Here is a 25459-nt window from a genome sequence, read left to right as displayed (position 1 = left end):
ATGTTCTGCAAGGGTCCCTCAAAAAAGGTTATTTGCACAATACTATGCTCCACAAACCGAAAGGACGAAAAGGATAATAATAATAATAATAATAATAATAATAATAATAATAATAATAATAATAATATTGAGCGAATAGCATAGGAGCTCAATGTAGTTTTAGTATTAGAGAGCTTGAGATTGGCTATAAGATTTTAATATTTTATCGTTAATTTTTTTAACTCAGCAGTTTTCTTTTTATAGTTCCTTCAGATCGCATAGGTCACGCTGCGCGCCCTATGTGGTTCTATTTAAGCATCCATACGTTTATCAACTGCACATAATAACAACTTTATTTAAGTCTCAAATCTTAATAGCTGAGCACAAGTGCCCTACTAATTGGGGAGACTTAAAAAATATCAAGTAAAATCTATTCAACTAAGATTAAGTAAAGTTAAGAAAACCTAATTATTAATTATTATTAGTCAGTGAGAACAAGAATAATTGTATTTTGCAATGTGGATGAGCAGCTCTGACATGTGCTTTTCCTGCCGAAGGTGATATACTTGCTTTGTCCATGCTTCAATGTTTGCACCTGTCTATCCCTTTTTGGTAGTTCTCTTTAACCCTTCTGCCAAGATCTCGTTTTGTCTCATAAAGCAGAAAAATCGGTGAGAGCTGAGCCACCTTTTGATGAAAAATTACAATGTTGTTTGGTTAGACGTGCTGGCTCAGTGGCAAAACTTAATATGGTTAATGTCCTTTCTTTTTGCATGATGCATTGAACTAATGGCATTTTGGGAGGCTAGTAGCATCATCGATTAAGCCTTCAACAGTAAACCATACAATGCATTGTATTTTTCTGGCTGAAAAAATAGGGAGAAGTAGATTGTCATCGCACAACTTGCCCAAAACATAGGGAGCATGTATGCATTATAACGATCTAATCTTCAGCTGATTATGTTAACTAAAGTTAATGTTTTCTTCTAGGAAGGTGAAAAGATGGAGGGATTCCTGAGAACAAGAGTCCCCTCTGCACTACCACATTTACTTTTCTCAATGGATGAACCATTTGTACGTGATAGAGTGGACAACACACAAATTTTTGTCATCTTGGAGAAGGATGTACTTTGTGAGTGCCAGCCACTGGCATATCACTCTATTTTTACTTCATCTCTGGTTACGTTGTTAGCAGTTTATTTTGCTTTCAACTTGCAGTATGGAGAAACAGAAAAAAACATGTACAAATTCTTGGAAGAACATGTCCTTGGTATTGTTCCGAAACGTAAGAGTTATGTTTTAAAACAAACTGAGAATAAACTTTTCAACCAGCATAGAAAAAAAAACAACTCCTAGCAGCTGAAGTGGAAAGTATTAATCTTTTTAGAGAGCAGGATTCTTCTGTAAAGCCTCTAGAGGTTAATTTTTGGTAGTTAACATTCCTTGTTTATACTATAAAGACTCTGATGGTGGTAGAGTATCAACTACATATGAGCTGTCATTGTTCGTTGTTTGACTGTGATCACAGTTTGTAAGTTTAAATCACCTTTAGAACCTTTATATACGTTATAATGCCTTGGGTTACAGTAATGAACTGTCTTTTGTTTGCCATTAACTTGTGCCACTGTCAGATCAGCTTCCAAAAATTTAAGGATTGTAGTATCACTTAATTTAGCTCCACTGGTTGGCTGGTGTGAAATTATGCTTCCTGGCAGTTGATATTTCAAGGCTACGGCCAACTTTAAGTACGTTTACAGTCTATAGCTTATCTCTTCTAACAGAAGCAGTAGTTTTGTAATTTACTATTATATATCTTTGTTAAAATGTAGTGTTTGGCACTAACTTCATGTACTTAAGACATTGGATTTGTCAGTCAGACCAGTAGTTAAAAAAAAAAAAACAGCAATTAGACTGACCAGTACCTCAACATTTATTAAAGATTGCTCAAACATAAAAGCAATTTTAAATACCCAGTTGTGGTTTTAGTAGACCAATACATGGATTCTAGTGTCAAACACTAATTTGACAAGTGTAAGTCAAAGTTATGATTGTATAATAATTGAGTTTTGTACATTTTTTCAGTGACAGGGATGCATCAGTCCTCATGCCTAGTTACTCTTTGATTTTGGTTAACTTAAATTAGGAATTAATGTCCTTATTTCGAGACACTTTAACTTAAAACATTTGCTTGGATCAAGAACAATTTTCTTGTTGTAAGTTCAAAGATCTTTATTTTTGTACCTTAAAATAAGAAATGTGTTCTTATTTCAATCTGATGGTTCCTTGTTTTCAGTTTAAAGATTCTTATTTTTTGTATCTTAAAATGAGAAATAAATTCTTGTTTCAATCCAAGGGTTTCTTGATTTGAGATTTTGGGTAACTTGTTTTGAGGTTGGAAAATCTTATCTCAGGAACTTAAAACAAGATTTTTCAATCTTGTTTTAAGCAACTTTACTTTAACGGTGACATCGCAGTCGACGAAGTCCAAGAAACAAGAGACAAAGAAGAGACGAGTTCTCAATTAAGATTGCGGAGAAAGACGCTGTTGTGGCTAAACGTTTTGACCCGCCTTTGTCGCAGTCTTCTATCTCGACCATTATGAAGAAGAAGGACGACATTGTTAGTGCCTTTGAAGGAGGATTGTACAAAGAGAAACAAAAAAAGATGAAACAGTCGACTTTTTCAGATCTGGACAAAGTGCTCTCTGAATGGTTCCGCAAGGTTCAAGCCATGAATATCTCAGTTAGTGGACCACTCTTGCAAGAAAAAGCCCAGTATTTTGCACAACAGTTGGGGCATGAGAACTTCAAGGCAAGTAATGGCTTTCTAGATAAGTTAAAGGAAAGACATGGAATTACAGGCCAAGCTGTATGTGGTGAAGAGAAGAGTGTAGATCCTGGTATTGTTGAAACTTGGAGTGAGCGTCTCCCGGATTTTTGCCGCAGCTACAGTATGAAAGATCACTTCAATGCTGACAAAACTGGATTTATGTGGAAAGCTACCCCGACTCAAAAACTAAACTTGAGCAGTTTTCAGCAGTTGAAGTATATCGTAAGTATCATTTTGCAAGTCTTTAGTATCAGAAAACAAGGCTAATTAATAGTGGGTTGTAAATAATTGGGAGGAAAGATGGAAATGTTAGTATTGTAAGGAATGTAGTATTGTAAGTACTGCGGTATTCAAGTAATGTAGTAATGTAAGTACTGTAGTATTACAAGTAAATAAATTATTTAAAAAATTCACTAAACTTAAGAGGAGAAAAATGCACTGGTGGTAAGAAAAGTAAAGATCGCGTGACAGTCCTTGTGGCCTGCAACCAGGATGGCACAGAGAGGCTACCCCTTTTGGTGATAGGAAAATATGCCAAACCCAGATGTTTTAAGTACATTAATATGAATTTGCTTCCTGTCACCCATGAGTCTCAAATGAAAGCTCGGATGGGCAGTGCTCTGTTTGAAAAATGGGTTCATCAAATTGACAGACAAATGAGAGTAACAAACCGCCATATTCTGTTATTTATAGATCACTGGTCTTCTCATGTTTGTGTCGCTGGTCTGACGAACGTAAAGTTAATCTTCTTTCCTCGCAGCTGCACAAGCAAGTTACAACCGGTGGACCAAGGCATTATCCAGAATGTTAAAGTCTGTTATCGCAAGACAATGATCAGAAGGAATGTGCAGTGCTTAGATGAAAATAAACCTGTTGAAGCAATCAACCTCAAAGATGCTGTTTTTATAACGGGCAACACCTGGGACAATGTAAGCATCACAACAATGAGCAACTGCTGGAATAAAGCAGGATACCCAGATGAAGTAGCAGAGCCCTCAGATGATCCATTTGAGTCGGATGAGGAAGAAGAAACAAATGAATCTGGCGGAGGCCTATGGGGAAGCATTACCCATCACTGTCCCTTTCTTGCAGAGATATCATCCAGTGACTTTGTATCTTTAGATAACAATGTTGTGACTGAATGTCAACCAACAGACAAAGAGGCGACACGGGAAGCATTGGGAGCAGTCCAGTCCATGGATTCGGCCAACCATGAAAGAGAAGAAGAGGCAGACGATTTAGATGATGATATATCTGTATTAGAACCAGAGCCACTCCGTTCTATTGAAGCTACTGAAGCAGCGAGAACACTAAGAATGTTGTTATGACATTTGACAAGTCAGCAAAGCAGCCCTCTTCTGTAGTTGTTTGATCATTCTGTATTTCTAGTATTATACACTTAACTGTATTCAAACATTTTGGATTCTTAGCAGTGATAATGATGCCTTAGCCGTTGCGAGAGAAATAAACTACCTCTCAGAAATGTTTCCTGGTGAAAAACGAGATTTCTTGAAAGCTGCCTTCAAGTGGAGGGGTCATTCAATCAGGCTGTCATGTCACTGTTACCTACTACTGAGAACATTGACACTGATGATAATGATGATGATGATGACGAAAATGACACGATGCATTCACCTTGTAAACCACTGGGAAACTCTAGTGACACTGCAGACATCTCTTTAGGCTCAGCGGGAATTGAGCCTAACCTCAGGTCTGAGTTGCAAAATCTTGAGAAAAACTTTTCTCAAGGTCAAAGAGAGAAATTAAAGATAGATGAAGACATTATGAATGATGCAATGGCTTATTACAAAGATAAAGATTTTGACCCAAGAGAGAAGCTACGAATTCTATACAAGGAACAAGCAGCAGACACGGGGGGGGGGGGGGGGGGGGAGGGAGGTCATTCGACAATTTTATACTCAACTACTGAGTGTAATTTCAGACACCTTTTTTTAGGGTGATACATACCGAAGTCCAGTCTATGATTGTGACATATGGTAGCATCTGGTGTTATGAAGCTGGTTGGGACCATCATAGTGCACAGCATATTACAGGGAGGACCAGGATTTCCTGTATTTAGTTCAGCAGTGTATAATTATTTGGTCACAGGTGATTTACATGAAGCAATCAAAGGAGTTATCCTCAAAGACTGCTCAATTCAGATGGAATATTTTACATCTAAGGTAAGAGAAAAGTTTAAAACTATAAAGTGTTTGGAAACTATGCTAATAAAATCCTATTTTGAGGAAATCATAGAATTTAGAGCTTTAGACAAGTTACGTTTGATGTGACCTGGCAAGATAGATATGTATGTCTCCTCAGGGGTTTCAGTAAATAGCTATCTGAGCTAACCAAAGTAGGTGAGGACCTGATTAATATTTTTTATCATTTTGAGTGAAAATCTAGACAACGTTGGCAGCATTTAGAGGTAAATTCTGACTACCAGTAAGTAGACGTGGTTTTCAAAAGTTGCTGGCTTCTAATGAAACCCGTGCCTCTGATATCATTTTTGTTAGACTCTCTTGAGAGCATGCATGGAAACATAATTCTGAGGTTTTAGTTAACACATTTTAACTTCTGAAGATACTTGTTACTGTGTGATGGGAATATAAATAAGAAAAGTGAAACTTATTTTTACTAGCTATTTTAGCTTCCCAAGATACTCGATACTGGGACATTGGAGTAAAAAAAATATATGCAAAAATTCTTACCTACACCAATGTAGAATTTGTTTTTCATTATTCGAGGTTGCACAGGTTGTTGATCTTGTGGACTTTGATGAGACAACAAGTGTTCTCTCTGACTGTGGACTTTCCATGACATTATCTGTACGTTTGTAAATAACTTTTGTTGTGATGATTACCAACAGCTGTAAATGTCACTCACTTAAAGTCAGACTAAGGAGTCATCCAAGGACAGTGAAGTGCAAGGCTTACATTCAAATTAAAGTGTTTAATATACAGAGACAGCAACCATTTTGGTTTATTGAGTGTAAATTTACAACTGACGATAAACAGCAAGCAAACAGAATATGTTTCAATTGGGAAATGCCAAGGTCAGATACATACTGTACGTATGATTGTCACATACCTCTGAAGACATTGAATACACGAAGATCACCACAGAAAAAACGAAGATCTGAAAATTTACCAAACTTTGCGTGATCAAATTGAACACTCTATGGTGGCCCACAAGGGACATGCTACAAATAAAAAAGGCTGCTCCAAATTTATAAAAGTTGCTGCAAATTTATAAAGGTTGCTGCAAATTTAAAAAGTGTTGCTCGATATTAAACCACAGAAAATATGCACATGCACATTCCAGTTATTCTGCTGCATACTCCCGCCATTACATCTTGCCTTGATTTTTCGAGCGCTTATCCACAACTTCTGTTTCCTCAAAATGTTCTGCTCCTCTTGTGGAACAGAATGTCTCAGCAGCACAGTTTTATCACCAGTGTGGAAGACAATAAGTCTAAATGATAGTGCCTTGAAGAGAGACATTAGTGCAGTTGATGTAAAACAGGACCAGTGGCAGTGGGACAACGCCATTAACATTTACACGGTTCAAAGCTCGCATAGAAAAGGATAGAAAGGAGTATTTTCGCAGTAAACGCCCGAAAACTGCTAAGAGACCTAGAGTGCTCAAGAAGTCAGATGTGAACTCAGAAGTGAAGGTCAACATTGGTGTCATGACACTAAAGGATGGCGTTCTGAGCATAAAGAGAAGAATCACACTGCCGTTGACCGTCCCACAGTGTATTGCTGCCGACGATTTACTGGGGAAAGCAGTAGGCAAGCACAAACGATTCAACAAAAATGTTATAAAGAGCTGTAACAAAGCATTATACCACCTACGGTACGGTGACAAAAACTGAGTTCTTACACTTCCTGGATCTTAGAAACCCTTTACCTTGAAGAGATACAAGGATGAAATTGATAAACCATACTCAAGAATTACTTTGTATCTACCAGCCAGGCGTCATCGATCTTCTAAGAGATGTTACGATGGTCACTGCCACCCCCTTACCTAAGCCTTACTGGGTTTGGCGAGGAAATGCAAAGAGAATCGTGCAAAGGCCAGCCTCTGTCAATGTAGGACCATTTGGTACCATTTTAGTACTTGATCAAGGGCACGCCCACAACAAAGGCAGGGTGCTTAAAGCTCGATTGCATTATCCTGCTAACGTTGAAGTTATTGCACAGAATCTTCAAAGCCCGCTCAACGTGCACTACATGAATGGAACTGCATTTGTAACTGAGGCAAGAGGCATCTGCTATTGTGATCTTTCCAAAGAGCAACTATTTCTCCCAAGAGGATAAGCAAGCGTGAATTGTTTGCCTTTACTGAGGAAAAAGGCATTATTCTGAAAGATGCCCAGCTTACTGACTACAGTTGTCCTGCTCTACGACAAAAACTTCAGAGATGGATTGAGGATCATCAAGAACAAATACCTCAGATGACACCGATACCACAGGAAATTCACAGGGAAGACAACAATGTCAACAATGGTGTTGGAGATAAAGGAAAGGACAAGAAAATGTTAGTTATACGTTTGAAGATTGTTAATGCACAAATTCACCATCCAAAAGTTCTGGCCTCATGCCTGGACCTTCTTTTTACTGCCAACAATCAGTCAGTGTATGAGCTAACCATCTCTGGTATTGCCTTCCAGGCAACTGCTCGACGAATTAAAGACTTACCAATGAACTGCTTACCACATGGACTGCCATACCATGAGAGCTGTTTCTATGTTGCTGACTTGAACGAAGAGTCTGGTGGTAAAACGAAGCTTTGTCTTGATGGTATAGTGCCACAGAAAGAGATAACCAACAATCAGTGTGCCGTAACACATGGCGTAGCCGTTGATGGCCTGAATCTGATCTTCACGGACAGGAAACGAAACCTGGTCAAACAGCTAACACCCAACGGTGAGGTCACTGTAATTTCTGGAAATGGAGAATTGAAGACAGCAAGTGGAAAGTCGCCGTCAAGTAGTCATGCACAACCCACTGGCTTGGCAACTAAGGGGCATACAGTGTATGTGTGTGACACAGGATCACAAACTCTGAGAATCATCACTCCAACATCCGCATTGGCTTCATACTTGAAAAACATCCAAAAGATGTTTCAGGTGTTTTCTGTACATTCTGACAAGACCAAATACGGGTACACTAGGCAAGTTGGACTTGTCGAGGTTATCACCAACATGGCCAAGGTCCAGCAATACTTCAATGAACTTGTCAGCAATATCAGGGAACACGTTCAGAACCCAACTCTAAACTTTGAAGGGCCACATGGCTCACAGCTTACATAACCGTGGAGGCTGTGACCTGGGTCACTGACACCCTGAAGGAACTGAAGGATCTATTTAGCAATGTAGACGAGCACGAGTTAACTGCAGATTACGAACAAGCATTTAGGTCTCTTTCAATCCTGACCCTTGTGATTGAACAATTTTTTTCGAATGTGTGTGGTCGTCATGCCATGCCGTACATGCTGCAATATGCCCAGCTGCTGATGCCCACAATACAGGAGACAGTAAAGAGGATGACACATGCATCCTTCCTTTACCTCACACCCAAAAAAGCCCACTATCCAGACCTAACACCTTCAGTGCGCTATCCAATGGCCTGTCAACAACAACAATAACAACAAGACTATTGGCGGTTGTCAAACCACCAACAACAGCCCCCATCCCACCTGAAGATTTACAGGAACTGCAGGAATAGCAGAGGCAGTATTGTGGTGGCGTTCGGCAACGGTCTGTCAGAGATATCAGTGAATATGACGCTGGCACCCTTCCATCATTTGCCAATGCAGAGGGGATGAGTCAGACAGAAGTAACCAGTTCCAGAATGCACTTTGAAAGAGAACAGTGTGGAGAAGAAAATGTAGTAGAAGCTGTAAACAGGGAGCATCATCCTGTCCAAGTCCTGTTTCAAAAGGGAGTCGTCCCGTAGTCAAGCCGGGATACGATATGCTTGCTCCAGATGACATCCCAAGAGCAAATTTCTAAATTACTATGACGGGATCAGATGTATTTGATAACCCCAATGAGACCAAAATCAATGTTCTGTGGTACTCCTTTACTGAGACGACAGATAAACAATTTGGCTGCTTTGTGGCCGTAGGATCCAGAAGAGTATTAAAGAAAGGAATTCTGTTTCCTTTGAGTGACAATGACATACTCGAGACAATAATGATATTATACACTTAACAGACAAGTGCTACTTACGAATACTGAACTCTATAAGGCCCCAAACCCCAACCGCTTGTACAGTTACAGAGTTTGTAGAATCTGAAAACCAAGAACAGAATGACCAGCTGCAAGCAGAGTCCCCTGTTGAAAGCAAGCATGTCGAATATATTGATGTTGAAGCAACTGAAATTCAAAGCCGCAGAGAAAGAGGCATTAGAAAAAGGCGAAATGAGGACATGATGTACTACTGACATGACTAAAAAGGTGACAGTGGTGGGAGGGTAGAATAACCCACATTTCAAGTCATCACGTTAGTTGTGTATGTTAAGGCTACGAGCTTGTGGCATCACATAAAGAAAACCCAGTCTTCAAATGTCGTAAATGGCATAAAACACTGAACAAACAGAACATCGCCAAAGAATTCAACAATCCTTTATTGTTTCGATAACTGTTTATATCGCTTTTTATGAATTTACACAGTGAGTTATGCAATTTGCTATTGAAGTGAAATATTTATCAACTGTGAATAACACTGAATGAACGTTAAAACCATTTCAATCCGAAAAACGAAAATCTTTCTAAAAAAACGAAGATTTGCAAAAAATATCGCGAAGAACTTTTCAAAGAGCTATTTGTTGCAGGAGAAAAAGAAGTGCAGGGTTCTGATGTCAAGGAAATACTGATAGTTCCATCAGAGATGAGTGATGATGAAAAAAACATCATGGAGCACATGAACGAGTTCATAGTCGGTGCAACACCAAGGGTTCTTAAGGCATTCCTTACCTTCGCCATTGGGGTACCCTGCTTACCAGACTTTGGTTTAGGAGCGATCAGGGTAGAGTTTGATGATGTTGGTTCCATTTTTTCCTCTATTTGCACTAAGAAAGTCACATTGCCAAGACGTTTCTCTGACCATGATACTTTCCTGGCTGCACTACAGGCAGTTTGTGATAATGGTGGGAAGGCATTCGCCAGTGTTTATTATAAAGAATTGTTATTATGACACGTTAGACCTTTGGGTAAAATTGAAATTGTCTGCTTTTATTAATACACACAACAATGCATGATGTATTAAGTGTAACTAGGATCCAAACATTTCACTTCTGCAGGAGAAAAGGCGGGAGACAGAGGTGCACTGAAATTTGAAAGAAATGTTACACTGTAGCACTGTTTTTGCTTCCTAGAGATCAAATTATCTTTCAAGTACTTCAGATAGAAGGCATCTTTGATTTTGAAATACGAAATCAATCCTGAGATTTTGTTTGAATGACTGAGAAGTCATTCCAATCAAGGTAAAGCGTAAATACATGTACAGTTGTAGTTGCAAAAGCACAAGGTCTGTCCCATACTCCCTCTTCAAAACTCTCTGCAACCCTCTGTCAAATGACTGGGCACTTTTAGTGTTGTTAAGTATTTGTAGACTGGAGTGGATAGCACAAATTTGAAAATGTTACAGTTTATATTAATGGTAAAAATTGTTACAGTTTTTAATGGCTGAAATGTACAAGTTAAATGCTTTAGTTAATTCGTGATTTCTAAATGTTTGAAGTTCTGTAATATACAGGAAGTTGTCCATTGTAAAAAGATATTGCCTACATTATAGTCATTCACATTATTACAAAATGATTAAAGGCATATTCAGACTCTTGAAATTCGAAGTACGTTTCACCACACACTACCTTTAATAACTAATAAATAATCCTAACCCTGACAAAAACCTAATAACCATAGAAGAAAGAAAAAAGTGTCATTCACCACAAGCTGCTTCGTTGAAGAAAAACAATAAACAACAGTAAATATAAATTGTAAAGAAAAGGTCCGTAGTGCTTAGCTGTGAAGAGTTGCAAGGAAATACACTTCACTGTTGTTTCAATTGGCCTTTCACTCCAACGTAGAATAAATTAACATGCAATATGCTGGCCATGGAAGTACCTGTTGTGGTCGTGCGTGACTTTGAGCCCTGCGAGATCGCCATAGTAGGCCGCAACGTAACGGTTGGTTTTGCTACGAAATTCAATATTTCTGTTTGCAATTAACTGGAATTTCAAACCCTGTAGAGCAACAACAACAATAATAATAATAATAATAATAATATATTTATAATATAATAATAATAATACTTTATAATTTGAAACATGATATACGATACATATTTGAAAAGGGGGACCGCGAGGTTATCCCTATAAAAGGTCACCTTACTCAACTTTTTAATGCTTCTTGTTGTGGCCATACAGTCAACAGTTAAAAATACATTGAATGCAGAAAATGGAATTCATACTGCTTAAACGATGTGGGGGAATTTTCTGTACCAAGTATGTAATAAGGTTATTACTGAGTAAAGCTCCAGGTTTCCCTGATTTCATTTAGGCACTTTTTCATTAACTGATCGCTGGCAATGTTTTCACAAAAGTGAGAACTTTCAATGCCTGCCATTGAAGTATCAGCTAGCTCACATTATGTTCACTTGGGAGATTTGTATGTACTTTACTGATGTTGTAGTGGTAGGTCAGCTTATGGTGCAGTTACAGCATGAGTGTTAACAAACATTACTGTTTCTAAATAGATGTCTATCGCATAAGAATTGCTTTCCCTTAGTGGAAGGACTGTGGTGGCAAGTTGCTGATACTGATCTGGACCTAATGGACAACCTGTTTCTGGCACCTCCATGAACACGCCATCTGAAGAAGCTTCTTCTGGAAGTGGCCCATCCCAGTCAATTCGATACTGTTGAAAGTCCTCCTGTGGGGAATAGTGAAAACCCTTGAACAACATGTACAATTTTTGTCTTTCTTTTCTGCCAAGGACAAACAAGATTAGAATTGACTCAGGGAAATTTAGCTAGCCCAAAGGGGACTTCATTTTACAGTATGATTTGCATACTCATGTTTCATGTAATTTAAATTACTGTAAACTAATTGGGGACAGGAGGAAAAATAGAGCGAGTAGCTTAGCCAACCAGAGAATGGTATTCGTGATAGAAGCTAGTAGTATTATTACTTGGGCCTGAAAGGCACCAAGTCTTGGATTTGGTTCTGTTATTCTTTTTTAGTATTGGTGTCGCGATTTTCCAAGTGCACATGTCCAACACGCACAACTGCACAGAAGGGTTTAACAGAAAGTCGGTCATCTTCACGTGTCGCGCAAGTGATTTGAGTGACATGACATGCAGTTGAGTGAGCTTCAGTTCTCTTTCATTTTTTTATGAGACATGCTTCAATGAGTAATTTTGGAGGTTTCTCTGACCAAATAATAAATCCTCGTTTGATAAGTGTTTTCTTTCTCAAATGCTGAGTAGAAATGAATTTCCATCGATGTAAACAATGTTATTAGTGATTTTGGAATAAATAACTAATTTTCACATCATTTGCTAAGTTTATGGTATTTAGTGTAGTGGTCATCGTAACCGCTTCTGTTGGAGATAACTCGGGTTTTATTCCCAGTAGGGGCAACTTCTGCTGTTTTTCCTTTTCTCTTTTTCTAAATTATTTTTTGACTAGCATTGTTATTGTTATCAATGGTTCAGCTGTAAAGCAGTTCGCCAATTTTAAAGGGATAATGTGTTCACAGGGTCTATTGGTATTCAGTACAAACAAATAGACTCTAACATCATAGTGAGCACAATGTGCCAGATGTAAGAAGTACAGACTTCTCTCTTTTCCTTTGTTTAGCGCTAAATTTACAAAATTGTATTTTTGCAGGCCCAAGTTTAGGCTAATTGTAGCCTCTTGGTAGTAAATAATTGCTTTTCATAGAAATGCTCATACCAATGTCACTGGTTCATAAACATTATTAACAGCTACATGGTGAAAATTCCTCTAGTTGAGAAGACCAAGAATGTTAAGCTGCATGGGACTTCTGTTGTCTGCCGTTCTAATCCTATGCCTTATGAAAGCTTGTGTCCATCTCTCAATGTACCTGTTTATTCGTGGGATGTACACATAGTGAAGAGAAAACAAATGGATTGGATTTGATGTTTCTAACACACCATTATCCTCAAAATGATAGAGGAGGTGGTAGCAAATGTAAGTGACTCCTTCAAACAGATCACGCCACAACCTTTCAAGTCGTTGATTATGAACACTTCTACCCGTGATCATACTGCCCCTTCCTGGTCCCCTGAAAGGATGTTCTAACATAAAAAGATCAACAGTAGTGTTTTCTCCACCCTTGTCAGATCTAAGTCTTGAAGGCAATCCATACTCTTGCGTTGCATTTATAAAGGCATCCAAGACAGTATCAGCTCGATTATTGTCACCGCCCTCTAAATAAACTGACTGGGATTCTTGTGAATCCATCTATCCCTCCATGGATGTCCAATCTCCACCCGTATAGTAAATGCATGTACATAAATGCATCAAATTACACATTCAGGTTGGCTATTAATAATATTTGGGTACATACATCTTTTTAACGACATATTTTATCCTAGGTTTATTTACTATTACTTAGTCTTTCAAATACCATTGTCCACATTATTTTTGTTTCTGGTATATAATGATTCTCATACCATTTCTTAACAGACTGTCCAAAGAGTTACTCCTCAATACCAATTTCTCTTTCATTACTATGTACAAACACCTCACAGTAAGCAAGGGTAGAACATTCGGCATTCAGCTCTTACTTATCTATCATAAATACAGAACTTTCACATGCAGAGATATAATTTTAAAGGATCATGATTACTTCAATTATTAAATTAGTTATCCTGTAGGGAAGCCCTTGTCTCAGGGAATGCATGGGAGCAGGAGGAAGAGGTCTCCTTTTCCACCCCAAAAGATACGGGCTTCCTTCTCAACTGTTGAGCATGACAACTGACACAAAAAAATTGTAGACTTTTACCTAATGAGCTTAAAATTACTATCAATATGCCAAAGTGCTAATGGTCCTGAAACATTGTGCTGCCTTCGTGGAGTTAATGTCAACCATCTGAGGGCCACTCCTTGGGGATCAACCCTTCACATTGATTCCCTAACTTTTAGTTGTGGTGGTCTCAAGCCAGCTGCAGAAAGCTGTGAAATAACTCTGCAGTAGCCTGCATTAGGAGATTCTTCAAGGATTTCTCTGAGTTTCTCATCAAGCTCCTGATCAGACAGAACAGCCTCATTCCCCCAAACTGACAGCCCATAGTTCCGCATGCATCTGAAAAAAGGTACTTTCTGACACACCCAAGGCTTGTGCAATATCAGGCACTGATAACTCATAAGTTAAAAGATAGCTCAGCGGCTCACAGCTTATGTTAAGACTAGGACGGGTGACATATTTGGCTGACATGCGATTCTATTAACTCTGTTATTATAAAGAAACTGAGGTGAGAAAAAAAACTCATTATGCAAGTATTGTGGTAACGGAACATAATTAGAATATCAATAAGAAGTAAACTCTCTCATCTAGGATAGGATAGGATAACTTTATTTATACACGGTTTTTCTATCAGCTACTTAGATTATCATTATCAACTAACTATCTATCTACCTGACTAGGATTAAAAAAAGTTAAAAATAATAAAACAAAGCTAAACAATAAATGCTGCTTTTCATGGAGGCCGTGTTTAAAAATCTTACTTATAACTGTGGCGTTTCAATTTAGTCTTAAACTCATTCAAGGAATTTGCTTGCCGTAATTCTATTGGCAAACTGTTCCACAACTGAGCACCACTGTATGAGAAACTTTTCTTTAAATAATCGGTACGCAGTTGTGGAAGGATTTTTCCCCAAGAAAAAATTTGAAGATAGGAGGCAGCCACAAACAGCTGCATACCATTTGAGTCCTCAAAACAAACAAACAAAAAAAAAAAAAAATGGTGACGCCTCCCCCAAGGACATAACCAAAATTTGCCTTCCTTGTTTGATTCCTCCTGTACTCAACTACCTCATACTTTTGTGAGGCAAAGTCAAGTCTTAGTCGAAATGTGCTGCCCAGTCTATCAAACCCTGACCCTGTTTATGACAAAATATTTGCACTTCTTCTACTTTGTCTAAAACATGAATTAATTTTTCAAAAAAAGAAAAATATATATATATTTGCATTATTTACATTGCTAATCCGTTATTATTTGACAATTTGTAGAAAACTCACATTTTCAAGAAAAGTAGAGAAAATATTGAAGTCCAACCACAGTTCAACCACAACATAAGCATAAACGAGCCGTCGGAAATCAAAATCAACCAATCAAACGGCATCAGGCTTCTGATGTTTCCTCAGGCGGTAGGCTATGGAGTAATTTACCGTAGCCAATCATGACTAAAGCACATTTCACTGTGAATTGTTGCACATGCATTTCGCTCACTTAGTTGTTACCTGACGTGCAAGTGACAATGCCTACACCCGGCGCAAAAGCTTCAATACCCAACGACTCAACCAAAAACAAAGCTGTCAAGAAACTTCAGAAAGTTGAAGGGACAGTAAACCCAACTTTAAGTGACCACTCCACTTGTGCAATCTGGCTTTAACAGCCCTTTTCATAAACGAGGTTCGACAAACGCAGCTACAGCTACCAAAACTTCTCCTAGAAAAGCAGATACCATCATCGGTTATGACCATCAACTTTCTCCAAGCAAAAGAAACAAAAGAGACACAATGGACTATTCAACGTTAAGGTTACAAACATCAGCATCAGTCATCGAAGAAGGGCTACTTTATTCCAAGAGCAAAAGGCCCCTTCTCGCCGACAGTGAGAAGTCCCATACAGCTATCAAACTGAAAAGATGTAGCTATACATCTGATACCAAAAAGTTCATTGTGAATGATATCACAGAAATATCCGTACCCGAACCAACTGTCTATATGTTCCAATTCAATGACCAATTTATTGAAATAGGCCAGTCTACCTCTTTCAGTACAGGATATAATCGCCAATGCAGATATTAGTGACTTTGTAAATGCTGGTCTTAAGGTGACGAGCATTGGAACACCGTCCACGTTACCCAATAGAAATATTGAAGTCGCAACCGCTAAAGTAGCAGATAACACAGGAACTATTGACCTGGACTTGTGGTTAAACAATATATCTACTGTGAAAAAAGGGCAAGTGTTTTTAGTTACCTCAGTTCAGGTTTGTAACTGGATGGGCAAGAAAAAACTCTTCAACAGTCTTCACTTCAGTTTTTACACTTGATAGCAAAGATGACATCCAGGCTGTGGCAGTAAAACACAATCAAAAAGATAAGGCTACCACTATCAATATTCCCAGGATCCATTCTATTGAGAAAGTTGAAGTTTTCCTTGAATGGGTTAAGTGCTCCAGAAAAGTCATACAGCCAACAGCAACTGCCATTGTCCACTGTGATAAATGTGGCTATTTCATGAGAAGTGGCGATTGTGAAAAGCGCCGGTACGCAACCATCGTTGTTAATCCAGAAGATGGAAGATGCTTGTACCTTACAGTGTTCAATGAAGTACTTCAGAAAGTGGTCGAAGATCTACCAACTGCTGCTGATTCCACAGTATGTGAAGCCCTCCTGTTCCTTGCTAACATCACTGTTACCTATGACCACAACTCGCTCATCGTTTGAGTTATAAATACCCAACAGTAGTACGAGTGAAAGCAAAAATGTTAATGTTTCTTTATCTTGAACATTTATGGTTTATTATTCTCGGTCTCTTAAGATGCCCTTCAAGTAATCTGTTATATATCGGGTTTTTTTTTTTTTTTTTTTTTGGCCAGTCCAAGACGACCTTTACGTTGTCAAAACTTTTTGGAACAAAACAAGAACGTTGATACGTTATCTGTTGTGTTTACCCATCTCAAACCTCTGTGTTTACTTCAAATATGTTATTCTGCTATTCAAAGAATATGTTTCATCAAAGGATAAATGGTACGCATTGTTCTTATGAAGAAACAATAAACAATGTTCAATTTAACATTGATGACTCTAGTACGATTGTATATCCTATTGCCATTCCTTCCTCCCACATCAGGAGGCTATATAATCACTCACTCACTCATGCCCATATGCTGGCTTGGCATGTAGGGCAGCAACAAAATTAAGCCACTCCTGTCTGTCCCTAGCTAGCCTCTGAATGGTTCCCCAGGTATGATGTAAGGTCTTCAGTTCTGCTTCCACAGTCCGATGCCAGGTGATCTTGGGTCGTCCTCGCCTGCGTCTCCCCTCTGGTGTCCAGTGAAGGGCTGTGCGAGTGATGTTGTCTTCCTCCCGTGGCATGACATGTCCGATCCATTTCCATCGTCTTCGCATAATGATGGTCCCCATGCTGTCCTGGTTGCAGCGAGCAAGAAGTTCTTGGTTGGAGATGGTTTCAGGCCAGAATATACGTAGGATTCTTCTGAGGTTTTTCGTGTGGAAGGTGGACAGCTTGTTGAGGTCGCTCTCTGTAATCCTCCAACATTCCGAGCCGTACAGTAGGGTGGAGATTACGCAGCTCTGGTACAGTCTTAGTTTGGTCTTGGTGCTGTACTGGGATGACTTCCAAACGTTGTTCATCATTCTAAACGCATTTCTGGCCTTACTGAGGCGGTTCTTGATGTCGCTGCCTGCCCCACCGTCATGTCTGACAGTGCTCCCAAGGTATGTAAATTCTTCGGACGTTGGTAGATCTTCTCCATTTACTGTGACAGGTGATGGGTTTGATATGTTCAGCATCATTACCTCCGTCTTCTTCTGGCTGATCTTCAAGCCTACTTGCCGTGCAAAGGTATTTAGACGGGACGTCTTCTCCTGCATGTGCTGGTGGGTATGCGACATGAGTGCTAGATCGTCAGCAAAGTCCAAATCTTCAAGTTGTGTCAAGAGGGTCCATCTGATGCCTCGCACTTGGTCTGCTGTTGTCTGCCTCATCCCCCAGTCAATTGTCAAGTTGAAGAGCATCGCAGACATACAACAGCCTTGTCTAACACCGGTCTTCACGCTGAAGCTGGTCTCGCTGCTTCCTACCCTGCATGTGAAGTTGTTGTAGAAACTCTTGATGACAAGAACAATCTCCTGCGGTATTCCATATGCCCTGAGAATGCGCCATAGACTCTCTCGATGGATGCTATCAAAGGCCTTTTCAAAGTCTACGAAGTTGATGTACAACTGTCTCTGCCATTCTGTGCACTGTTTGATGATGTTTCGCAGAGTAAATATTTGGTCTGTGCACCCTCTTCCTGGTCGAAAACCGGCCTGCTCCTTTCGGAGTTGCTGGTCCACTGCCTCTTCAATTCGCTTGATGATGATTTTTGCGAGGATCTTGCTTGGAACAGACAGGAGGGTGATTCCTCTCCAGTTGTTACAATTGCTCAAGGCTCCCTTTTTCGGGATCTTTACTATGACGCCTTCCGTCCAATCCTCTGGTAGTTGTTTCTCGTCCCAGATGGCTGTAAAGAGTGGCTGAAGAACTTGCGCTGCAAGCTCTGAGTCTGCCTTGAAGAGTTCTGCATTGAGGCTGTCTTGACCAGGGGCCTTTCCGTTTTTGAGGGATCTGATGGCTGCCACAATTTCTTGTTTCTCAGGTGGCGTTATGTTTACATCCAGGTCTTTAGCCGGGTCCTGTACATCCGCTGGAGCGATTGGTGGTGGTCTGTTTAGAACTTCGCTGAAATGTTCTGCCCATCTCGCCTCTTGTTCCGCTTCTGTTGTTAGTATCTGTCCCTGTTTATCTGCGATGGGTGTGTCTGTAGATCCCCGGTACTTCCCGCTGACGAGCTTAGTGATTTTGTACACTCGTCCTTGTTCTCCTCTGGCCACGGCCTCTTCTGCTTCCCTTGCAAGGCCTTCCATGTAGGCCCGCTTGTTGGCCCCAACCATTCTTTTCACTGTTTGATCAGCTTCCCTGTACTGTTGTTTGTACCTCTCTTCCAGCCTTTCTGACTTGGTCTCCAACACTCTCTTCTTAAGGGTTCTCCTGTTCTCAATGGCTTTCCAGGTATCCATTGTTATCCACTCTTTCCTCCTCTTTCGTCCTCTTCCTAGGGAAGCTTCACTGGTTTGTGTGTAGGCTGATCTTACTTGCTTCCACGCGGTGTCGATTCCGGCTGACTCTGTCTGGGTGTAGTTTTCAGCATCTGCCAAAGCTTGGAACTTGTTCTTTAGCTTTTTTCTTTGGCATTGCGCAGCTTCTCCACATCAAACTGTTGTTGTCTTGGTTTCTCAGGTCCATTCTTTCTCAGTTTCACTTTCAGAGTTGCAGTGACAAGGTGGTGATCACTGCCAACATCTGCTCCTCTCCTCACTCTAACGTCTTGCAGCGATCTCCTCCACGTGCCGCTGATCATCAGGAGGTCGATCTGATTTTTGTCTCTGCCGTTGAGGGAACACCAATGCTTTAATATAATGTTTTAAGTTAGAACGTTTGACCTAGCACATCTTGTTAACATTTTACAGCCAAATTGTTTCACTGTTTGGCCATTTTGAAAACTCCCAGTCACATTTTGGGTATTCTGTTCAAGTAATTTGGCCCTACTCGCATTACAACTTCATGCCGATTTAAGTGTGTCATTGAGAAATGAGTGACTCCGCTGGATTTTGTTGCATGAAAGCTCTCTTTATTCCTTTGGGCATTCACTTCGGCAGCCGCGAAGAATGATGCAAATTAGTTCGTTTTTACTCGGTTGAGAAAAGGTGAGAACTTTGCAGGAAGACACTGAAGCGAATTCAAAAGACAGGAACAATAGCCTAATTAAGCAGCCTTGAGCCGCGAAGTTGCGAGAATATTTCTTTGTTCTTGCAATTCTTAGGAACTCTGTGGAATCACTGCAGACATTTGATGGTTTTGAGTTCTTTGCAAAATATTTTAAGCTGTTATTTACATCAATGAACGAAGAGTCTTTTGAGAGCTTTAAAAAGAGATCTCAAACGTGGTGTTTTGATCACTGTGAGCCCAGTTTCGATATTTTTCGTCAAGCGGTGCTTAGAACAGCGAAGTTATTATGCTTAATTAAATTTGTGCATGGCATGATTATATTCCCAACGTGTGTACTCTGTGGAAATCAAATACCATCTGTTTAATGAAACTTTTTTGACGAAAAAGCTAAAACATTGATTTGTATTCCCTAAAGAAAGTATGAAAAGGAGGAGCTGTAAAAAGAGTTGTGATTAGTATCGTTCTACTGTACTTTATATGTTTGATCATCCTAAAATATTTCTTGCCAGCATGCAAGGTTCTATCCCTACCAGGAAACCCAGGGGGAACTCCCATATGAAATGCAGGGCGGGGAGGATGCTCATCGCGCTTTGGCCGACAAAAATTAAGGATTAATTTTAACACATATTTTCAAAGTTTTCCCAAATTGCCTGAGTCGCACAGTGACCAGGGCAATTTGCAAAAACTTTGAAAATACAGTCGAACCTGTATATAACGGCCACCCTCGGGACTTAAGGAACTGGCCGCTTAATACAGGTGGCCGCTTAATACAGGATCACTAAAAATACTCACTGGGCGTTGTCTAATGTCAATGTTAATGGTGTATCATACAAAAACATTTCATGCGAGGAAACAATAGGACAATCAACACTCTTTCAAGAGATCAATACTTTAAAGAAAGTTCAGTGCCAACTTGTAACTTAAAGGTATCATATACGTAACACTGTGTAAAAGCACTGTGCAATAAATTGTCCTCTACTCTTGTACGGTGTACAGTACTGTATTTCTAACTCACTTACTTATGTGACTTGCAGTTCACAACAAAATATCTCATTCCGTCATTTCATAGTTGTTACGATCGAAGTGGAGTTATAACGGTAACGTTGCTAATTAAAAGTAACACAATATATAATAAAATTCTTTAAGTTAAAATAGGAATAGGGTAAGAATTACAGCGACTCCTTTGGCACCTCGGAATTTGAAACTTTTGTTTGCAGAGCAAGTCGTTGACTGTCGGCACTCCCAGCGACAATTCCTGTTATCCATGGTACTGTGCATATGGCTTTTCCATTCAAGGGTGGCCGCTTAATACAGGTAATAATAACAAAGAAAGACAAACATGGGACTGCTACAGGGTGGCCGCGGCCGCGGCCGCTTAATTGAGGTGGCCGCCTAATACAGGTAACAAATACAGCGTTTATATGCGCGAAAAATCGGGACTTTATAAACTGGCCGCTTAATAGAGGGTGACCGCTTAATACAGGGCCGTTATATACAGGTTCGACTGTATTAGCGTACAAAACAGACAAAACGAGAAAAGTTGATTGTTCTATATATGTAATTAAGAGAAAATACAAGTTTAATTCATGAGAACCCTTACAACAATTAAACCAAATGTAAGGCATCAATAATTTTGATTCACCTTCACTGTGAATCTTTCTACCACTTGAAAATCACAAGATTACAGATCGATAAAAATAGCAAACCATGGGTCCAAAGAAGGAACATGCAGAGTAATTTCGTTCACGAATTTAAACTGCTCCTTCCTCCCATCAAAAGGGCAATATTATTCTTCGGTTATCGTTCATTGGAAGAAGCCATAGCGAAGTGAAAACACTTGGTAGCGGCCATGAATGTTTTCAGTTTTCCAACCAAACAAATCCGATCACGTTTTTAGCTTTTGACACAAATAATCTCTTGCTGCTTCTTGTAAGAAACGAAAGTTCACCTTTAGGAGTTTCCTTTGTAGCTGTAGCACTTGATTTCCAAGTATTCTTGGCACAAACTCCAAACTACAAAGAACCCGAAAGAAGTCATTGTCCAGGAACAAATCAGTGAAGAAACCAACAAGATGCATGGTGCGCTCAGCCAATCAGGAGGAAGTATTTTCGCCGCTCGACCAATAAGGAGTGAGTAATTTTGAAAAAATTACATTAAGAAAAATGCCCTCTGTTTCGACCAATCAGCATTCAGTAATCTTGCTCTCTATACTTACTTACTTATCCTCTTTGGGCCCACGTGGACTCTTAAGGCCGGCGAGAAGATTGCGCCACCCATCCCGGTCTGCCGCCGAGGCGACAGCAGCCTCCCATGACTGCCAACCCAGCTGATTCCTTTCTTTCTCCACAGTTCGTCTCCACGTTTCCCTTGGCCGGCCTCGCTTCCTCTTACCTTCGGGTGCCCACGTTAGTGCAGTCCTTGAGATGTCGTTAGGACTTTTCCTCAAGATGTGGCCTATCCAACGCCACCTTCTCACTTGTATGAGGGTGGACACTGGCATGCTCCCTGATGCTTCATATAGCTCTTCGTTGCTCAGATGGTAGGGCCAAAATCTCCTTAATACTCTTCTTAGGCATGTGCGGTGGAATACATCAAGTTTGTTGAGATCAACTGTCGTTATTCTCCACATAGCGGCCCCATACAGTAACACAGACAGCACATTGGAGTTCAGGATACGCAGCTTGGTCTTGTTGCTGAATCTCTGTGACCTCCAGATGCTCTGTAGTCTGGTAAATGCATTTCTGGCTACTGCTAGTCGCCTCTTGATGTCTGCCTGTGTGCCACCATGTTTGTCTAGCACCGATCCTAGGTATACAAAGGATTTCACGTCGTCTACACCCTCTCCTTCTACCTTGATGTTGTCTGTGCATTTGTGGTTCATTCTAAGCGTCTTTGTTTTGTGTGGGTTGATCTTGAGTCCCACAATACCAGCAATGTCTACTAGCCTGTCAGTCTTATCCTGTAGATCACCAAATCTGCTTGAGAGAAGAGCAACATCATCAGCATAGTCCAGGTCTTCTAGAACCGATGTAAACTTCCATCTCAAGCCGCGTCTTCTATCGTTTGTGTGCCGCATGACCCAGTCCATGATCAGGACAAAGATGAAGCCAGACATCACACACCCTTGTCGCACGCCACTCTTCACTTCAAACCAGCTGGAGTACCTTCCGCCTTCTATAACACAGCTTGAGCTCTGATGGTAAAGTGCCTTGAAAGTCCTGATAAAGATGTCAAGTATGCCATACTGTCCCATAATGTCCCAAAGTCGCTCTCTGATGATGCAATCAAATGCCTTTGAAAAGTCAACAAAGTTAATGTACAGGGGTGCTTGCCATTCCTGGCACTGCTCTAGGATGTTCCGCAAAGCAAAGATCTGCTCAGAGGTTCCCCTTCCAGATCGAAATCCTGCCTGTTCCTGTCTAATCATTTCGTCCACACCACTCTTTACCCTGTCAATGAGGATCCTGCACAAGATTTTACTTGGTACGGAGAGTAAGGATATGCCGCGATAGTTATCACACTGAGTGAGATCCCCTTTCTTCGGCACTTTCACTATGAGTGACTTCTTCCAGTCTTCTGGTACACGTTGTTCTTTCCAGATGGAGTTGAAAAGTAAGTGGAGTTGTTTCACAGCATCATTCTCAGAGCACTTGAGCATCTCAGCACTGATGGCATCCATTCCCGGACTCTTGCCATTCTTCAAACGATGGATAGCTCTCCTGATCTCAGCAACTGATATGTCTCCAGTGTCTATGCTTGTGATGACTTCAGGTGCTTGGCCCATTTCTGGCAGTGGTATATCGGGCCGTGGTACATTCAGAACTCCCTCAAAGTGCTCCCTCCACCGCTCTAAGACTTCATCTTCATTTACAAGTCGCTTACCCTCCCTATCTTTGATGGTAGTCATGTTCCTTCCTTGTCCAGCTATCTTTCTAGTAAGCTGGTACAGGTCACCGCTGCAGTTGTTTCTGGCTGCTATTTCAGCTTCTTCTGCTAAGTTGTTAAGCCTTCTCCGCTTGTCTGCACGGGCGCTGGCCTTCACCTCTTTATCCTTCACTGCATAAGCAGTAGTAGCTCTTTCCTTTAGGCGGGCAGACCCTGTACTTCCTATCTTTTCCTTTAATCGTCGTCGCTCTTCAATTTTCCTGTAGGTCTCTCCACTTATCCAGTCATTCTTCACTCTCCTCTTCTCACCCACCACCTTCCTGGCACTTTCGTTGTAGACCTTCTTGAATTGCCCCCACCTCTCCTCAATATCTTCTATGTCATCTGCTGCCAACACCTGGAATCGGTTGCTTATTTCCAGGCGAAATACCTCTTTAACACAGGGATCTCGAAGCTTTGTGGTGTCGAAGATGATCCTTTCCTTGCTCTTCTTCTTTGTGCTGCATAGCTTTAGCCTAACCTTTCCCACCACCATGTGATGGTCCGAGTTGGCATCAGCCCCTCTCATTGCTCGGGTATCCATCAGCGAACCTCTGTACCTACCATTGATGATGATATGGTCGATTTGATTCTGATCTCTTGCATTTGGGGAGGTCCATGTGATCTTATGAATGTCTCTATGCTTGAATAGAGAGCCTCCAATCACCAAGTCATTGTTGCCACAGAAAGTTGCCAACCTCTCTCCATTCTCGTTCATTGTTCCAAGTCCATGTTGACCCATCACCTTCTCCCATCCTTCATTGTCCCCTCCAATTTTGGCGTTCAGGTCTCCCATTATAATCAGTACATCATGTCTGGGTGTTGCTTCTACCTCCCGCTGCAGCAGGTCATAGAATTCTTCCTTAGATTCTTCTTCGGCATCATTGGTAGGCGCGTAAACTTGGATGACAGTGAGTTTTGCAAAGCGCGAGTTGAAGCGTGCGCTCATGATTCTCTCGTTGACAGGGTTCCACTTCACCAGCGTTCTTCTTACATCCTTCTTCAGAATGAGTCCTACTCCTCTATGATGCACCTCTTCTGCTCCCGAGTACAAGATGCTCTCACCCGTTGCTGTTTTCAGTTCTCCAAAGCCAGTCCAACGAACTTCGCTTAGACCAAGTATGTCCAGATTGTAGGTCCTGAATTCCTTTGTGACATTGGCAGTTTTTCCTATTTGGTACAGTGTTCGTACATTCCAACACCCAAGTCTCAGGGTAGTTTTGGGTGTCAGAAGGGATGTCCCAGGCGACTTAATCATGTTGCGGGGGTCCTTGCGGCTTTGCCCCACATCTGTCATACATGCGATACCAGAATTCCAGCTCAGGAAGCCATCATCGGGTAGCTCACACGTCGCCCGACGACACCCCCGGATGAGTTCGTCAATCTTCTTTTCGGTTTCCGTAATCGGACATTTTTTATAAGGTGCGGGGATTAGCCGCACGCCCAACCCCCAACCTGGAGGACCAGTGACTACCCTTTAGTCTGGCCTCTACCCTTCGACCTGCCCGCCAAGGTTGAACCTGCTGGAGGAAGATCTCTATGTAAGGGTGTTAATTAAGAATATGGGTCTCGCTTATGGTGTTCCAGGCTAAAAAGTCAGTATTTTTGCTTGTAAAGATCCCGTTTAGGATTCCCCACAATCAAACATAAAATATCTTTTAAAAGGTTTACAAATTGTATCAAAACTCAAGCCACTCACAGCTGGTTTAGGCATTTCATTTAAAATTTCCGACAAGCATTTCCGCAGTAATGCAATGGCCAAGATCCTCTTTGCACTCGTAACGCATTCCTGGGTGACAAATGCATGAAGAGCCCTAAGAGGGTCTTTCCGCCATTACATCACCGACACTGTTACATTTCAAAGACCATTCCAAGCTATTATAAATAAAAGCCACCTTATAGTTAAACCCATGGCATCAACAGACATTTCCATCGCCATTTCCACGA

At 40.7% G+C, this 25459-nt stretch overlaps 1 pseudogene; it reads right to left on the bottom strand.

The window, feature by feature from the left end:
* Positions 1-12825: 12825 nt before the first annotated feature.
* On the bottom strand, positions 12826-14281 carry LOC146470097 (uncharacterized; annotated as a pseudogene).
* Positions 14282-25459: the final 11178 nt, after the last annotated feature.

The sequence above is a fragment of the Pavona decussata genome, unplaced genomic scaffold (assembly GCF_977016875.1).
Source record: "Pavona decussata unplaced genomic scaffold, jaPavDecu1.1 SCAFFOLD_114, whole genome shotgun sequence".
Taxonomy (NCBI): domain Eukaryota; kingdom Metazoa; phylum Cnidaria; class Anthozoa; order Scleractinia; family Agariciidae; genus Pavona; species Pavona decussata.
The sequence above is the reverse complement of the archived record's forward strand: the minus strand, read 5'-3'. Positions and strand labels throughout refer to the sequence as shown.